The sequence below is a fragment of the Parasteatoda tepidariorum genome, chromosome 8, assembly GCF_982258835.1.
Source record: "Parasteatoda tepidariorum strain Cologne lab strain chromosome 8, Ptep-v5.0, whole genome shotgun sequence".
Taxonomy (NCBI): domain Eukaryota; kingdom Metazoa; phylum Arthropoda; class Arachnida; order Araneae; family Theridiidae; genus Parasteatoda; species Parasteatoda tepidariorum.
The window spans coordinates 18,548,182-18,566,615 of record NC_141762.1 but is presented as its reverse complement, the minus strand read 5'-3'; the positions used below and the strand labels follow the sequence as shown (position 1 = coordinate 18,566,615).

The window sequence follows — 18,434 nt, the reverse complement described above, 5'->3', positions numbered from 1 at the left end:
TATTTTTCCCTCTTTGTTTCTCTGTAATTCCCCCCTCTCTCTCTTTGTATATATATATATATATATATATATATATATATATATATATATATATATATATATATATATATATATATATATATATATATATATATACATATATATATATATATATATATATATATATATATATATATATATATATATATATATATATATATATATATATATATATATATATATATATATATATATATATATATATATATATATATATATATATATATATATATATATGTACGTAAAAATATCTCTCGATCTAAGGGTTATAGAAGCATTGTTTAAATTGAAGAAATGTTTCAAATTAAAGTTAGTTCTCATCTTATCATAGTTTTGATCACATGACGTGTTTTTAGTAAAGTTAATTTCTTACAATTTGTTTTAATGCACAAACCTTAAATTAAAAAATTGATTTTTACGTGCTCTTAAACTAGTAAAAAAAAGTGAAAAAAAATCCTTTTTTCATTTCCATGAAAATGCTACTTTTGAGGAAAGAAATAGAAGAAGGAAATTGTCTGTTTCAGGAACCTTATCAGTATTTTGTTACGTTTTAGAAAACGCAACAAGGACTTTTCTCACTTACATGACGGTGGCTGCAAACTTATTTTGAATGAATTTGCAGAAATTAAAGATACCTTGATATGTTCGGATGAATATTTCAATCCTATCATTAGATAAATAAAATATTTAGAGCTAAATTTGCAAACAAATGTAAAAAATGAAACTGAATTAAAGAACAATATTTTTTTAAAATGAGAACTACTTATAAATGGATTGCATTGTATAATTCATTCCTTTTTGCTTAAAATTATCTAAATCAATTTAAATTTTGAAATGAACAAGTGCAATATATTGATAGATATGAAGTAGTTAAAATTAATATTTAATCATATTAACAAAGTTCATATAGAAGTTAAAGGTTAACAGTTTGCTATTTCTCACAAATGTAAAAGGAATAACAACAATTTTGATTCACAATTCAATTTTTTCTTTGGAATGTTTGAATAAAATTTTCTACTATTTTCATCAAGAAATTCCCCTTTTAACGACATATTTCATCTCATATTCGAAATATAACTCAGTAAGTAAAACTGAGACAAAAATACATCAGTATAAAGTAAAATTATTATTTAGCTATTTTTACAATTAATGTTACAGAGATTAAAAATTATTTCTATACATCATATAATTAAAAGAAATTTTAATCTAGAAAATGTACATATAATTCCTTTGTTACATTAATTGTTCTTTCCATACTTTCGATATTCATTAAAAAATAAACCAAACCTTTCACAAAATTTGTTCAATGTACCTACTGGCTACTCCAAAAGTGAAGTTGAGTGGTTAACACGTGCTATTTTCTCAGGATATATGCTGTTGCATCCATACATCATTGCAGTGCATGGATATATCATGCATATATCTCAGAATATATGCTATTGCATGCATCTATAGGACTTTTCTCACATCGTCACATTCATTCTTAGGTAGGGGACTTTTCTCACATCGTTAGGTGTTTTTACATAGAAAACGGATTTCAAATGTTCCCATAAACAGAAATCTAAAGGACTGATATCTGGAGATCTCGATGGCCACGAAAAAGGCAGTCTAGGCCCAGTTCACCTATTACCAAAAATTGCATTTATGGATTCCTTCATTCATAAGGATTTATGGGGAGGAGCACCATCTAACTGGAACCATACGGTCTTGAATTTATATAGTGGAATGTGTTCCATAAATTCATCTCTAGAAGTACGAATTTAATTTAAGTAACACATACTTGTTAATGTGTCTGTTATGTGTTTCCATATTGGGCCCAAAATCTGGTTCCCATAAATTCCACATCACACATTTATGGAAAACTTTTGTTAATTGCGAACATCCTTTACATAAAAATGGTTTAAATCACTCCAGTGGGCCGGGATAGCCTGGTTGGTACGGAGCTGGACTCACTTTTGTGAGAGCTGGAGTTTGAATACAGCTGGCATAAGACTCTCCGTGTAGTAAATTGAGGCTGGTGCACGTTAAATCTGTCGGGTCACGAAGCCTTCCATGTTCCCATAACAAATAAAACCTCTGGGGGTACTGGATTGGAAATTGATCGTTTTCTGGTACAGATCAAAATTGCAATCTGTGGATGAATGAATGGATGAATGAATGAATGGATGTATGAATGAATGTATGAATGAAGGGATGTAGGAATGGGTCCACCCTATATGGTGACGCATGGGTGTGACAGAAGTCGAATTCCAGGCCATAGATGATGCCACTGGTGAACAAGAACAATCGCACCCCCAGTGCCGTAATGGCCTACGGCAACAGCAACAACAAATCACTCCAGTAGTGTTCAATGTGATGCGATATTGGACCGTCTAGAGAAAACTTACATTCGTCAGTTCAGACAACTGATTGGATTTTCTTTCTTTCTGAACTTTCGATTTTCTTCAAGTTGAATTAGACACCAGTTACAGTAATCCTGTCTTCTCTGGTAGTCATTTGGTTGAAGTGCCTGTTGTCCATGAATATTAACCGGTTGCCATTCATACTTTCTAAGTATTCTTTGAGATATTTAATTGCTATCAGGAACTTCTTCTGCTTTCTTGGCGATCGAAAGAAAAAAAAAAAAAAATGAAAGAAGTAAAATATCAATTTCTTCATCATCTCTTCGATTTCTCGTTTTTTTTTACTGTCTGTGATAAGTTCCAGTACTTCTTAATCTTTCCATTAAACCCCGTTCAAAGTGTTTCAACCAGCTTGGCCTATTTGTATATCTTGCCTGTCATTCCATGACTGCTACAGATGGCATAATGATGGCGTGTTTGATCAGAGTTTTTTTTAATGCTATAATGACGCATATTGATATGAAAGTGATGTAATTATTTTTTAAATAAGTGCTATGATTTTCATAGTAAAAAATTTACTCGTGAAATTTTTTTTTCTAATTAGATGATAGTTCTCTACAGAATGGTTTTCTACGTCTGATTAAGAACTTTAAGACTAGGAAAAAGAAACAATATGAATTTTTTTATTATTTCAATATGAGGAATTTTTAGAATCATTTTTTTTATCGTAAGCATTCTTTATTTTGAGTTTTTTAGTTTATAAATAAAGAATTTTTTTATTGAGACTTTAAATTTTTTGCTAAAAGTTGGTGTCAAGAAACTTTTTCTTTTTCAAAATTAAATGGTATAACGTTATGTGCTTCTATAAACTTTTTGCATGATTTTAATGTTTGAAGTACTACGATACAGAAAAAAGTATGGAATGTAAAATTTAAATAGAACTTTCACACTGGATCATTATATTTAGTAGAACGACTTGTCTGGTACTAGGTTTTAAATCTAATCACAAGATTTTTAACAAATATTTTCCTATGTGTTTTGGATGTTCCTGCTCGAAAAATAAGATATTCCATTTTGTTTTCACTTACATAGGAAAGAATATCATGCATTTTTTAAAAAAAAATTAATAAGCCACAATAAAGAAGAAACATTACCATGCTACACTGAAGAAATCTCCAGTACAACTGATGATCCTGTTGTTTTGCTAGCAGGAATTCGTCTCAAATAACAGCCCCCCTTATCGGTCGTTGCGTTTGCGAATAGTTTTCTAGTTTGCCAAAAACTTATTTTAAATTTATGCTTCATGTGAAAGACATTAGAATCAAAAATTCAACGAAGCCAATTTGTTGAAATAAACTCGTTGAATAAAATCAACTGGGTTTTTTGTTGCTGCGCACTAAAATGGCAACCTAATTGCCCCCATATAATTCTCGGCCTTGCGGCAGAAAGATTAATTATTAGTTGGACAATGAATTTATCTATTATTTGATGCTCTAAGTGTAAGGTTTTCTTTATTGGATTTGTTGGAATTCGCTATAATTTATCGTTTTTTTTTAAAATTTACTTTATTGACAATTTTACCGAGCAACGACAAAAAAAGAGTGGTTTTTTTGCATTGACTAGTAATACAGTGAATCCTCTTTAATAATTCCATGTGATTCCTTATTAAGAAGAAACTAGCTAAAGGCTATGCATTTACTTATTTCTTCTATTAATAAATTGCGGAGTATTCTTAATGATGCTTGTTATTATTACTTAATTAATCCTTTTTTTTTAAAACTCGATATTTCTATATCATTGTTACAAATACTAAATAAAACGAAAAAAAACAACAGCTATAACTCTTAAAAACTAATATTTCCTGCAAATTTGCAAAAATAATAAAATATCAAACGAAAAAAAATGTCCTAACCTCATTTGTTTCTGAACGACTAAAAAAAAATTTTTGTTTTCAAAAATAAAATAAATTCACTTAATAATAGTATTATCATTAATGAACTAATAATAATAATGCTACTTTTGAGAAAATGTATATCTTTATTTCATTACTCATCTCTATGGAAAATTTTATGAGTAAGTCCAATTACAATCATATTTTTATCAAATGATTTTCACAGAAGTTTTTATCTTCTTCACTAATTATACGGCCCCCTTATATTAGATACAAACTTTAAATATCTAAATCTCGGTTAATTTTTTTACCCTTTTTATTATTTTTTTACGGGCAAAATTTTTTGTATTTTTGTCTTCGGGGGCCGTATAAAAGTTAAAAATTAGAAACTGTCGTAAAGTTGCAAAAACTAAAATGAAATGAATGATCAATTGGTCAATCATCAGCCCACACATGAAAAGATTATATCTTTTTTTCCGGTTTTTTTTAAATAAAATTTCATCTTTTTTTTTTTTTTTTTTTTTTTCTTCTTCTTTTTTTTTTTTTTTTAAACTGTTGTTTGTTATTTTTTTACTTATTATTTCCCCCCCTTTTTTCATATGTCTATAATTTTTCTTTGTTTTATCTTCATTTTGAACTTATCTAATGAGTTTTGTTTACTTGCAGCTTAAGCGCAATAAATGAAACTTATTGTTTTTCTTAACTTTCCTCGTGTTTTCTTGTAATTATATATATATATATATATATATATATATATATATATATATATATATATATATATATATATATATATATATATATATATACATACATATATATATATATATATATATATATATATATATATATATATATATATATATATATATATATATATATATATATATATATATATATATATATATATATATATGTATATATATATACATATATATATATTCATGTCGTTTCGGCTCATTAAGCATTCGTTAGTCTTAAAAGCGAATTATTTTTTTTCGATCCATTTCGATTCATTTTCGATCGGCATTGAAAGGCTGTTGCTTATGAGGGTGAATACATTATTGATTAAAAATAAAATCTTGATAACAATTATCAAATGCACCGAAACGATATTACTTACCGGTCCCCCTATTGAAATTATTTCACCGAAATTAAATTAATCGAAATTAATTTTATTTTTTATTGAAATTATTTCATGCAAAAGTAGTTCAGTAAAACTTGTTCTTTGGAAAAATTATACCTAATGTACACTCTATAACAAAAAAATCGACGCACCAAGAAGCACTCACTCCTGCTCACTGCCGAGCCAGATTACAGTGGGGCATGCCTCGATCAGGCTGGAATAATGCCGACTGGGGACGTATAGTATTTAGCGACGAATCCCGCTTCCAACTGTGTCCTGATGATCATTTGATTCAATGGGAAAAATACAAAGAAAAAATGTTTCACTGGATAGGTATCAATGTCAAATGCATAAATAGGTACAAGTTCAAATTTGTACTTTTTTTTACATAAAATGCCTATAATGAAATACTAATAGCTTCTGAATTGTTTGTTCGATCTGTTCGCGATTACTCTCATTAAATGCAGCATGAAAAATAATACTAGAAAATATGCCTAAATGATTACCTATGGATAAATGATTAGCTAGATCCTATTCAGTTTTTTGTCAAAATTTGCAACGAGCATTTTGCCTTAATGTGGTTGAATCCTTCTCTACTTGCATTAATTTGACTGAATCCTACTCGATTTGCATTAATGTGGCTGTGGGAATTCTACTGTACTTACATTAATTTGGCTGAATACTACCTCACTTACAGTGGGGACGAATCCTACTTCATTTGCACAAACGTAACTGAATCCTAAACTTCTTGTAATAATATGACTGAATCCTACTCCACTTGCATTAATGTGGCTAAATCCTACTTTTCTTGCGCTAATGTGACTGTGATTTCAACTCCAGTTGCATTAATTTCGCAGAATCCTACTCCACTTTCATTAATGTGGTTGATTCCCACTCTACTTGCATTAATGGGGCTGAATACTACTTCACTTGCACTAATGTAGCTAAATTCTACTCTACTTGCATTAATTTGACTGAATCTTAGTCCACTTGAATTAATGTGGCTGAATACTACTTCACTTGTATTAATGGGGCTGAATTTTACATACTCTGTAAAATCGTATGTATTTCGATCACCAAGACTGGAGAATGATTCAATGGACTAGGGAATGATTTAACAGACTAGGGAATGATTCAACAGACTACAGAATGATTCAACATTGCTAAATATATAGCTCAACAGTGAAAAAGCGTTTTTTTTCACCTAACACTCCATTTTAAAGCTGTTTTTTGAAGGTTCTGATGATGCATAAAATAACGCTTTTTTGTGAATAATTTGCTAATTTTATTAATAGCTGTGAGTTTGCAGCAGTTATTTAAGATTGTTAAGTCAAGGTCAACATATTTTTAGCAAGTGTTATCTACTCTAATGCTGAAAAAGCGTTAAACAAAGAAAAACCACAGTTACGTGAAAATGAAAAGGATCTATGATCTAATTTTTTAAACTTAAAAAGTAACCTTTATGCAGCAATATCTGAGTTCACAAGGAAATCGCAAAACTCCAAGATTATTTAATGATTTTCATAGTTTCATCCAGGTGTAAAAAAATTCAGCCAAATTGGCGATTTAATTTTTTTTTTGAATAACTTTGAAAATATTTAAGTTAATTGTCTTATCTAAAGCCTAGAAAATTCTTTATGGTTTATAAAATTTAAACTCCAGTTCAGGGTACTTAAATCGCACCTTTTTCAATTTTCTTTGCGAAAGAGATACGAAAAACGCTAATACACCTTAACAGTCACATGCCTTTTTCTATTCGTTGGCAGCCAAATGGCTATAAATTCAAATCTTGCTGAATTGTTTGATTGAAAATTTTTTCTATACTTCAACATTAAATGATAGCTTTAGGGGGAATATATCTAAAAAGAACGACCTTTATTCGAAAAAGTTAATTAATATGATAACATAAAAGACAAAAGATATTAAATTTTATGGTAATGGAATACGGTTTAATAGATTTTTATTAAGGAAATTTTTACTATTGAATTTAAAGAGAAACAACGATTTGCTATTAAAACAAATTTATTTCACAGGAAAAAAAATCAAATTTTATTATTTAAAGAATAAAACTTCATTAACAGAAAATAAGGCGAGTATCATAGTTTAATTAAAAGACAAAAACTTTTGTTTATGATAGCTAATGTATTTCGTGATTTATAATAAAAGATTTTATTTCAGAGAGGAAAGATCAGCGAATAAAAATAATTTTGCACGGATTATCATTTTTTTCCTTCGCATTTTGGCTGAAATAGATAAAAGCTTTATTTTTATTATTGTGAAATAAACATAAAATATTTTATGCGAAGAAAATTTAAATTCCTTCCTTTGATTACCATTAATATGAGATTGGAAAGTGTCCTTTATGTTTTCATAAAAAAACTTTTTTAAGAAAATAATGATGTGTTGTATTTCAGCGGTGTTCTATTAAATTAAGATTACACAATCACGAAATGCTTTCAGCGAAATGGATTTATTAATACTTTAATTTTCCCCAGCCATTCAATAATTTTTTACTAACTTATTTAAGAGATTATTTAAGGATTTATTTAAGAGAACCAGACGTTCTTTCCTTGTCTTTATTAACCCTTTTTAACCCTTTGGGGCAGAATTTTTATTAAATACATGTTTCCTATTTTTTATTATTTTGTATTAATTTAGGTTAAAATAAATAAAAAAACATTGCTGGACAATTGCTAAGGATAGACCACAAATGACTGCATAGCGCAAAAAAATTTAAGCGTAGTTAAATGCCAAGTGGTATAAAAGATTTTTACTGCATAAGTGGTATAAAAGATTTGTACTGCAAACGTAAAAATGAAAAAAAAATGCAAATACCATTTGTAGGCACCCTGGAATTAGATGTCAATAGGGGTATGCCACCAAGGAGGGCGAAGCATATTTTCAGACGTATGGGCAAACTTCGCACAACAGTAATCAGCAAGTGATGGGGTTATTTGTCCCATTCCTATGTCAATGCACGGATCAAGATTCCCTTGTAGGGCATTCTCAACCAGCAATCTTCCCTAAAGCATCCCACCCATTTTAAATGGGATTCATATATGGAGAACGTGCTGGCCACTCAAGGCATTGAATATCCTTTGCTCTGTACAAACTACTCGACAGCGATTGTTTAAATACAGGTTGCGTTGTCATCCATAAAAGTAAATTTAACAGCACCACGGAACAAGCGATCAGGAGACAGCAGAATATCATTTATGTAGCGTTGGCCAGTCATAGTCCCAGTTGGAAGCACTTCACCAGTCACCTTTTACCACACGGGGAGTCTTCCGCCGGCTGTTTTCACTTTATTGAATCTAATGTTTAACATTTAAAAGGCCCTTCCATTTGAATTCAACTGTCGAAGGGGTAGAGACGGGGTGGGAAAATTATAAATATGCTTTTAATCCCCTTTATTAAATTTTCACACATAAATTAATGATTGATATTTACTCTATCTAACAGTATCTTTTGATACTTGTAAAATATAAGGCCGTCACCTAGTCAGAATTTGAGAAATAAAGCACGTGGTATTTTAAATTTTCTATAAACTTTTTCTGACGAAATTTTGCCAATGCAATTCTGCAATTATTAGTTTTTGATAGGTAGTTAAATAGTTTATGGTAGGTAAGTACTTCATGTACGTCGAACTAGAGCTGTACAATGGGCTATTGGTGACGATCGGGGAAACATCCCTGAGGATGATCCGAAGATATGCCATCGCAATTTTGATTCTCTGCAGAGGGGGTGGCTCCTCTGCTTTCGTCGCCCGACTATCAGAGGGGGGAAGTCGAGCACTTTGCGGCAAAACAGTTAAACGAAGACCGTATACAGCACACGCTCAGTCCCTTCACTGGCTGATCAAAGCTGCTGCCCACCCGCTTACTGACCGCAGTCAGTAATGCTTGACTTCGGTGTTCTAATGGGAACTATGTTTGTGCGCTCAGTCAACTGCGGCACAATATAGTATAACATTTCTTGTTCTTAGAGTTTTAATAAGTATATTTTTTATGCAATTAACATTTTTAAGTGTCATCCAAATCGACTTTCATCGGTTTAAACTGTGAAAAAATTAGATTTTTGAAAACCTGAAAACTGATAAACGTGTATATTTAAACTAATTACTCAAAACCACAAATCGCATCCTTTATTGCTCTAAAGTGTTGAGGAAAGTCCTATAGAAGTTTCAAAAATTATCAAGATCTTTTTTCCTAGTTTAATAAGGCGATCCATTTAATCTTTACCTTTATTGAAAGGTATTGGGTTGCCTAATAATACTATATCCTCAAAAGTTAAGTACAAAAAATACCCGAGAAAATACAAATTAAAAAGTTAAATGTAAAATACAAGATAGCGAAAGTAGAAATCTTTTAGTATTCAAGAATAAATTCAACGCATGAGTATAGTGATTATCAGCATTGGCACGACAGCCCTTTGTGAGCCTGGGCCTTCCTCAGAAGCTTTTCCCATTCTGCCCTTCTCCCAGCAATTGATTTCCAGTTCTTTACTTTTAGGATGGCAAAATCCTCATCCACACAGTCTTTCCATCTCTTTTTGGGCCTTCCTCTTGACCTTTTATTGGAGGGGGTTGCATTAAAGACTCTTAATGCTGTTCGTTCTGGGTTTATTCTCATTACATGCCCGGCCCATCTCATTCTACTTAGTTTGATAGATTTAATGATAGCATCACTATTAAAGATCTTATATATTTCAAAATTATATCTTTTTCTCCAGTTAATATAGTGATAATATGGAAGTAATTATTCGTCTTGTTTTGAATTTTTTAAATTTTTTATTTTATTTTACTCTCTCGCTGCCATATCATTATGTTGGTTTTAATGTCGTAATGTTTTATCTCTAAAAAACAGTGGCGCAGTTAACAGTTCAGCAATCCCCACGACCCTTGGGGGGTGCGCATGAGGTTTGAGGGAGCACGAGCCAGAAACAATACACTGCATGTAGGGGTGCACCTGTTTCAGGTGCACCGCGATAGCACCTAAAACTAAAACAAAAGAAAAAAATACTTTTATAGTTTTTTTTGTGCAAATAAATAAGATTCAAAAAAAGTTTGTCAACGCTCCAAATCTAAATCAATGTAATCTTTTGATCGCCTTCTTTCGGTAGTTATCACTATGAATTTCCATAGTTTTAAAAATTTCAACAATTTTGACATCTCGACAAATCCGAATGTCTCTCTATAGTGCTCTTGTCTCACATTGCAATTTCAAAAATATTGTGTTAAGTTTGAAATAGGGCGCATTTATAATTCTTGCAATTGGGCGCACCTAAGTCTATGTAAGCCTCTGCTAACAAAAGTATAAATTTAAAATTCATGATATACTCGTGAATTACTTTAGTAAAGGATAAAAGTTTTCCCTCGCTGTAATTTTGCCTTAGAAATAAAACTTCCGAAATATTTCTTCTATCGCTTCGAAACACGCATTAAATTGAATGCCAAATATCTAAACTAAAATTAAATTTGGCGTTTTCTAAAACCCTATCACAACTGTAGTATAAGAAACAAATTTAACAGAAACTGTTGCAGGGAAATTTTATGCCTTTCTTATTTATCATAAATTCATCGTTGAAAAATATATAATAATATTTACTCGTGAGGAAGGTACTCAAATCTTAAGAAAATATTTGTTTGTAATACATAAAAATACCTATGCTACTCAAAATTCGCAGTTTTATTGGAAGTGAAACGGGATAGAAGGCAATAAGTAAATAATATGAACTTATACTTTCATATTTGCTTTTTACGACTCAAATTTTATTGAATGAAACACTTTTTTACTTGCTATATGTTTCCAAACTATTTAGAAAATATAGCTTCGAAATATTTTCTTATTATAAATAGAATCATAGTATAAAATGTTTTCTCCAAATTGGTTTCCTTTAAATTATTGTTTCTTATATATTTACCCGCACATTACAGATGTTCTCAGGTACGTAAAACATTATACAACAATTGTAATGCAAAAAAGGCTTAAACAATTTTCATTAATATTTATATTTATTTCATAATTCTTCCAAGTTTGGTTTCCAGAAACTTTTCTGCAACAACAACGGAGAAAATTAAATTTACGTTTCTGAAAGAACACTATGGCGTTATAAATATTTTTATCTGATATGCAGCAGAAAAGAGTGTGCTGCCATTTATATTTAGATATAAACTTAACTATTAGAGATCAAAGGTTGAATGAATTTGCAAGATAAAACCATGATTGCATTTTTTTTTATCCTGTGGCAATTTTTTAAAGTATGGAAGCTGTAAAATTATGTAAGAAATGAATAACCAAAAAGAAGAAAAATAACAATCGATGTTAAAATTCTATTCTAATCGACCATCTATTCATTAGATATAAAGCTTAACTACTAGAAAGCAAACATTAAACACAATAGTATGATAAATCACGATTACATTCTTATAGCCCTAGATTACATTTTTATAGGGTAATTTTTTTAAATGTGGAAACTATAAAATAATGTAAAAAATGAATGACTAAAAAGTAATAACAGCCCATATTTAGAAAGATTGTACTGCCATCTATTTATTTAATATAAAACTTAACTATTAAAAAGCAAAGATTAAACAAATTAGTATGATAAACAACAATTACATTTTTATATCCTAAGGGCAATTTTTGGAAATTTGGAAGCTGTGCAATTATATAAAAAATGAATAACTAAAAAGAAAAGAAATATCAACTGATCTTTAAAAATATTGTGCTGCCATCTATTTATTGGATATGAAACTTAACTATTAGAGAGCAAAGATAAAACAAATTAGTATGATAAACCCCTTTTGCATGTTATATCCTTAAATCAATTTTTTAAAACGTGAAAGCTGTGAAATAACGTAAAAAATGAATCACTAAAACGAAAAAAAAAAAAAAAATCCCCTATGTTTGAAAATATTGTGCTGTCATCTATTTATTAGATATAAAACTTAACTAAGAAAAGGCAAAGATTAAACAAATTAGTATGATAAACCACGATTACACTTTTATAACGCTAGAGCAATTTTTTGAAATGCGGAAACTGTAAAATTGTGTGAAAAATGAATTACTAAAAAATAATAACAACCTATCTTTAAAAAGATTTGCATGGTGCTCCATTTCGAACAATTATCTAGTTCATAGAATTTTTTTTTAAATACTGTAAATTATAAACAATCCTAATGTCTCTTTCTGTAGATTAATGTAGTGAAAAATATAGCATGAGCGCAGAACATCTTATAATCACCGCTTTATAAAAATCTTTCTAAATCTTTTTCATAATTCGTAAAGATTTTGTTAATTTTAAAGCTCTTTAAAATTCCAATTAACTCATTTTTAATGTTTCATATTTATTAAACTGGTGGAATAATTTAATTGTTGCTCTAATTTTTCACTAAAATACTTTCATTTATATTAAATTCTATATTTTAATGTTTTAGTATATATATCGAAAACCGAAGTATTCTTCGTGTAAAGAATACATCAATAAAAAAAATATCATTAAGAGTTTTCTCGCATTTTGAAAATGAAATATATGGGGGAAAAATAAAAACCTTATCATAGAATAGAGGAGTGTTTATTTTAGGCGTAAAGAAGCTTTCAAAAAAAATCTCGTCTTTCAAAAATATGAAATTAATTTTGAATATATAGCAAATTTTAATGCCTTTGAGCATTCTTATTTAAATTTATTTTCCATTTAATATCTGAATTTTATTAAATAAAAGTGCTTTATGCATGTTATAAATTTTAAATACAGAAGAAAAGCTCGAAAAATGTATAATGTTTCAGAAATAATATTTGAAAATAGTATTTGCTTTCAAAATCCCCTTTAAGTGCAGATATCTATAAATTTTGGTTTCAGTACACTTAGAGTAGGTAAATAAATAAGATCAATAAATATTATTCATCTCATAAATTTGATGGACGGCCGTATCATCATTTCGTTTAATCTCTCTTTAAATTTCGGAAAAGCAACTTAAATTTCGTGTATGCAACAATGCATTTTGATTTATAGGCCTTCTCTCTTGAAATAACAATTTATTTCTTTTATCTATGCATGACAAAAAGAATGTCATTTTAAGCGAAATACTGTATAATTTATTAGACATTACCATAAACAAACTTTTCTTTCTTACTAAAAGCACCACATTTACTTTGCTGTGACTAAACAAAGGGTTATGAGTTTAGGGGAAATTTCGCAATTTTATGTTCGAAACTCTGAAATTAGATTTTGATTAACTCGTCCTATTAATATTTTTTTTTAATTCTTGATGAATTATTTCTATTTATGCACTGGTGTGAAAAAGTACTGAAAATTAGAATAACATTTAATAAAAAATTTTTTTCGTTTTTTTTAAAAAATATTTATGTTTTCTGATAGATTTTTTTGGAAAAAATGCATTTATTTGAAATATTTTTTATTAAAAAATTGCATTTTTAAGTTAATAAACTTAAGGAAAACGTTTAATTTTTGTTAGATATAAAATGAAAAACGTAGGTACATTGATTTTGAAAAACGCAGGTGTAGTTTTCAGTTGTCATATAAGTTTATTATGAATACTTTTTTTCTATTCTGCGTTTTTCTTTTTAGTGGTCAAGAGATCAGAGTGGTCAAGATGAATGCAATATTCCACCTTCATAGACACAAAAATTCAGTCAATAGAAACATAGTAACAAGAGAAATATCACTACGATTGTTTAATCAGTATAATGTTATTTTTAAAAAAATTAAGTTTTCTAGCAAAATGCATACCTTTATTTGGGGTTGTTTTTATCAGCTTCAAATTGAGGAGAATTCGTTTGAGATATTTATTAATTGTCCTAAATTTCGGGTCTACAGTTATAGTTCTGTTAAAACATACGAAATGTCAAAGAAAAAAAATTTATGTTGGCTTAAGTTTTTTTGCAGTAGTAAATTTCAATTCATATGTTAGTTGGTGGTGGGGTAGTAAAAAGTTAAAATATTCAAATAAAAAGTCAAAGTTAATTGTTAATTGCGCAAAAAAATGGACCATATTCAATAACTTATATTTTCATTTTTATATATAATGAATAAAAATGAAAAATTAATCCTTGAATAAAAATTAACCAACCCAAACTGATGAAATGATACTTGTACGTTTCTGAGATGATATATCACGAATTAGAATAAAAACTTTTTAGCATTCAAAAGTCATACAAACAGAAATTAAGTTTTTCTTACGTTTTTCAAATCTAAACATTTGCTTATTATGTTTAAATATGTAAAATACTATTTTTAATCTAATTTGCAGAGTTATTTAATCTCATTTCATTTCATAGCCGTCGATGAACAGCAGACGCAATTTTGACTTAACGACTACCAATGTTCAACTCCATTGCCTTGTAATTTTGAACCCAATCCAGAAGACAAGGGAACTCTTGGATCAAGTATTGGGAGAAATTTGCCTTCGTGGAGGACTGTTTGATGGAACTAACCCGCATTTGCGTTAAATGGAGAGGAACACCACGAGACCCTCCCACGGTTAGCCTGACGGCAAGGGGACTTTAACCCATGATCCATCTGCCACTGGGGACAATTCACGTCAGCACTGTGGTTGGTGCAAGCCGGATGCGGAATTCGTATCTTAACCATCGTCGGAATCGAACCCCGGTTCACCTCATTGGAAGGCGAACGCTCTATCCCCTGAGTCATCACGGTTCAGTGTTTTTGCATTGGCAGATTTTTGTGCAAAGGGTTACTATAGTCCAACATGTGAGTTGTGTTTAATTTCCATTTAAATAAGTTAATGGTCTAAAGGAGCACAAAAGCACGTTTTACTTTAAACTAAAATTTAAAAAAAAAATATAAAAAGGGCATTTTTTAAAAAAAAAATGCTATTTATTTCTTTATACTTCGTTAATTAGTTAAAACTCACTCCGAACGTTGACCGTCGATTGATTACATTTTTTAATTAATAAATATGTTAAATATGTTAGTGGAAGCACGAAAAAGTGGCGGTACTTTGTTATTATCTTCTTCAAGTTCAGTTATAAAACTTTTTTTGTGTGAGACCTTTTGACAGTAAAAATTTAAAGCTTCTCATTAAATAGCTTAATAATGTGGTCTTCATACTAAACGATTTTCGTTTTTGTTGTTTCGATTGCCTACTTGCCATGCCAGCAAGCTTGCTTGGGAAACAAAGCGAATTTAAGGCATAGGGTGCTTTTCTTGTTATTCAGTGGCTCCATCTAAGAATATAATTTGAACCACACACACCCGTTGCAGCCCGTTTTACATGGCGGAATCATTCATACAACTATTAATTCATCTAACTAAACTAACTCAGTGGCGCGACAGCCCATTAAGAGGGCCAAGGCCGACTGTGCCCATCTCAGTTTTCTTGACCTTGGGCTCTGGGGTGCAGGAGCATATGTTCCGGTCGGGTGGTCAGCCGAACGCGGAACCCCCAGTGTTAGTTCCCAAGCATGCTTGGTACTCATTTTATCGACCCACTGAAGGGATGAAAGGCTGAGTCGGCCTTGCCCGGCCCAAGGATCGAACCAAGGATCTGTGGCACGGCAGCACGAAGCGCTACCACATTAATTCATCTACGGATCGTAATTTTGACCTGAACCAGAGAGCGACCAATCTGCAATTCAGCACCCCTAGAGGTATTGATTTATAGAAACTTGGAGGACTTTGATACTCCAACGGATATAACCTGCACCAGTTACCACTTAACACACGGGGTTTATACGGTTGGAAGGGTTTGAATTCCCGTTCTCACGAACACGAGTCCGACGTCCTACCAACCAGACTAATCCGGCACAATTTTCGTTTATTTAGTGATCAAAAAGTTCGCTTAAATATATTCACTGAGAAAAGATTGTAATCAAATATAAATGCAAGAAATTAATCTCAAGAAATACGCAACATTTATTACCATTTCTAAAAACTGATTTATTACGTTTTAAAAAACAAATTGTAACAATAAACTTCTATGATATAATTACAATAAAGCAGGTTTTGTCAACAAAAAAATTCTGCATTTATTAGTGTAAACTTGAAAAAAACTTGTAGTTTTAAGTATCATCATTTACTTAAACACACTTTATTGATCTATAATAATTATAATCTGCAACAATAATCCTATGTATTTACATGATTGGCGTTACTAATTCCCTAATATTCTAAGATTACGGGAATCTTGTGACCTTAACGCGACAGAAGTAGTTTTATCTTTAATAATTCACAGAGATATTTCAGCTTTATCGGGACAAGCTATTTCTGCCTTAATGAAACGTCAGAAAGGGCATATTATTGATATCTTAACTTAGAATGTAGGAAATAGTCATTTAGGAAGACTCTGAATTTTCTACTGACTGAATTATATGTATTTTAATGCGCGAATATGAAGTCAATAAATACGGTAATATTTTAGTTATGTAGGAAATGTTTAATAAATACATTGAGAGACAGTCTTGTAAAATGTTAATCATTTTTCTAGTTCTTAATAATTATGCTATGTCTTCATAAATAAATTTTTTTACGTTTTTATTTCATGTTTGTGATAATTGAATCGATCAGCTTCAATTACTTTCTGATTGGTTAGAGATCTCAAATTTCAGCAGGGGCTGTGTAACGGTGCATGAAATTTCAGCCTAATTACTAATTCCTTCTCACCGATAATTAAATTTCTTTTCTTTATTGCAGTGATTATGCTACAATACTCCGAAATATAATTTTTTTAACTTAATAAATAATTTATTTATTACTTACAGTCACAGAAAACCGGGGATTTCAAGTATTTAAAAATTGAAGTGTAGAAAGGAGAAAATTTCCCCCATTTTATCAATGGCTTAACCGTAGAGGGAGCTGGGGATTATCTCCCTCCCTAAACTAATTAAATCCAGAAATAAATTTCCCTTTTTTATGTAAACATATTAATTATTATATAATAATATAATAATAATGTAACTTAAAAGTAAATTTAACCGAATGAATGGTTTTTATTCCATGCTCTAAGGTATCATGATAAAATTACTAATTTTTACCACATTTACTAATTTTTATCACAAATTATACGATCTTATTTTATTGTTAATTTTACCAAAATCAAAAAGTGCTTCTGCTAAAATTACCCAGCTTTTTGGTGTTTCCATAGAGGTAGAAACACGGTAGTTTTAACCATTTTCTCGAAGTTTCTCCATATTTTTTTTTCTCAGAGCATAAATACTTCCAAGATTTACACCTTTTTAGGGCGACTGTAAAGAAACGAGAAGCTATTAATTTTATTCGCACTCTATCCAACGGATTTAGAATATATAATCCAAAGAGGTGACACAACGATTTTTTAAAATCCAATAATTTGTATTACGAATTTAATCCATTGCAATGATTTTACAACTGTTTCGTTTATTTTTTATTTTTGTGGTATTTTACGTGCGTTTTAGTAGATTATAAGCAGGGATGACTATAGCAAATCTGAAATGTGTAAAATTTAAGTGTCATCAAAATGAATAAGTTTTTTACTATATTGCTGCGTTGCACTTACGTTTATAAAAGGTTTCATCAAAATCGAAAATTTGTTTCAAATGTTATAATGCATACAAAAAGTGTACTCCCACCCTTTTATTAAAGAAAAAACAAAATTCATTAGAGAGTGAAAACCAATAAGATTATATAAAAATCGTAAATCATAATAAAATTATATTAAAATCATAACTTATTGAAAAATTAATTATTTTAGCTTATATTTCAGATGCCCTTAACCCTTTGACGCAAATAAGACCCTGGTGTCCCATATACAAATGTATTTTTTTTGACGCTCTAATTACAAGTAAAAATATATATAGGTATTTCTAAATTATAAAAAAACAGTCTAATAGTTACTAAAAAATCTGTTAGATAATCGGAATTACATTTTTACTTAAATATAAAATCCAAAAAAAAAAAGGTTTGTGATTATTTCTTTTCATTTGTATTCAAAAATTTATCAATAATTGATTTCGTAAATTAAAGAAATTTCAACAAAGAAAAGTGTTTACTCTTAGATCTAAATAACTACAAATAAGTGCAA

The 18,434-nt window shown here is 29.7% G+C and overlaps 1 protein-coding gene across 1 annotated transcript in view; it reads right to left on the bottom strand.

The window, feature by feature from the left end:
* LOC107449465 (sulfotransferase ssu-1) overlaps nt 1-18,434 on the bottom strand; it is a 37,116-nt gene that overhangs the window by 13,111 nt on the left and 5,571 nt on the right. The gene's annotated exons all lie outside the window — the stretch shown is intronic.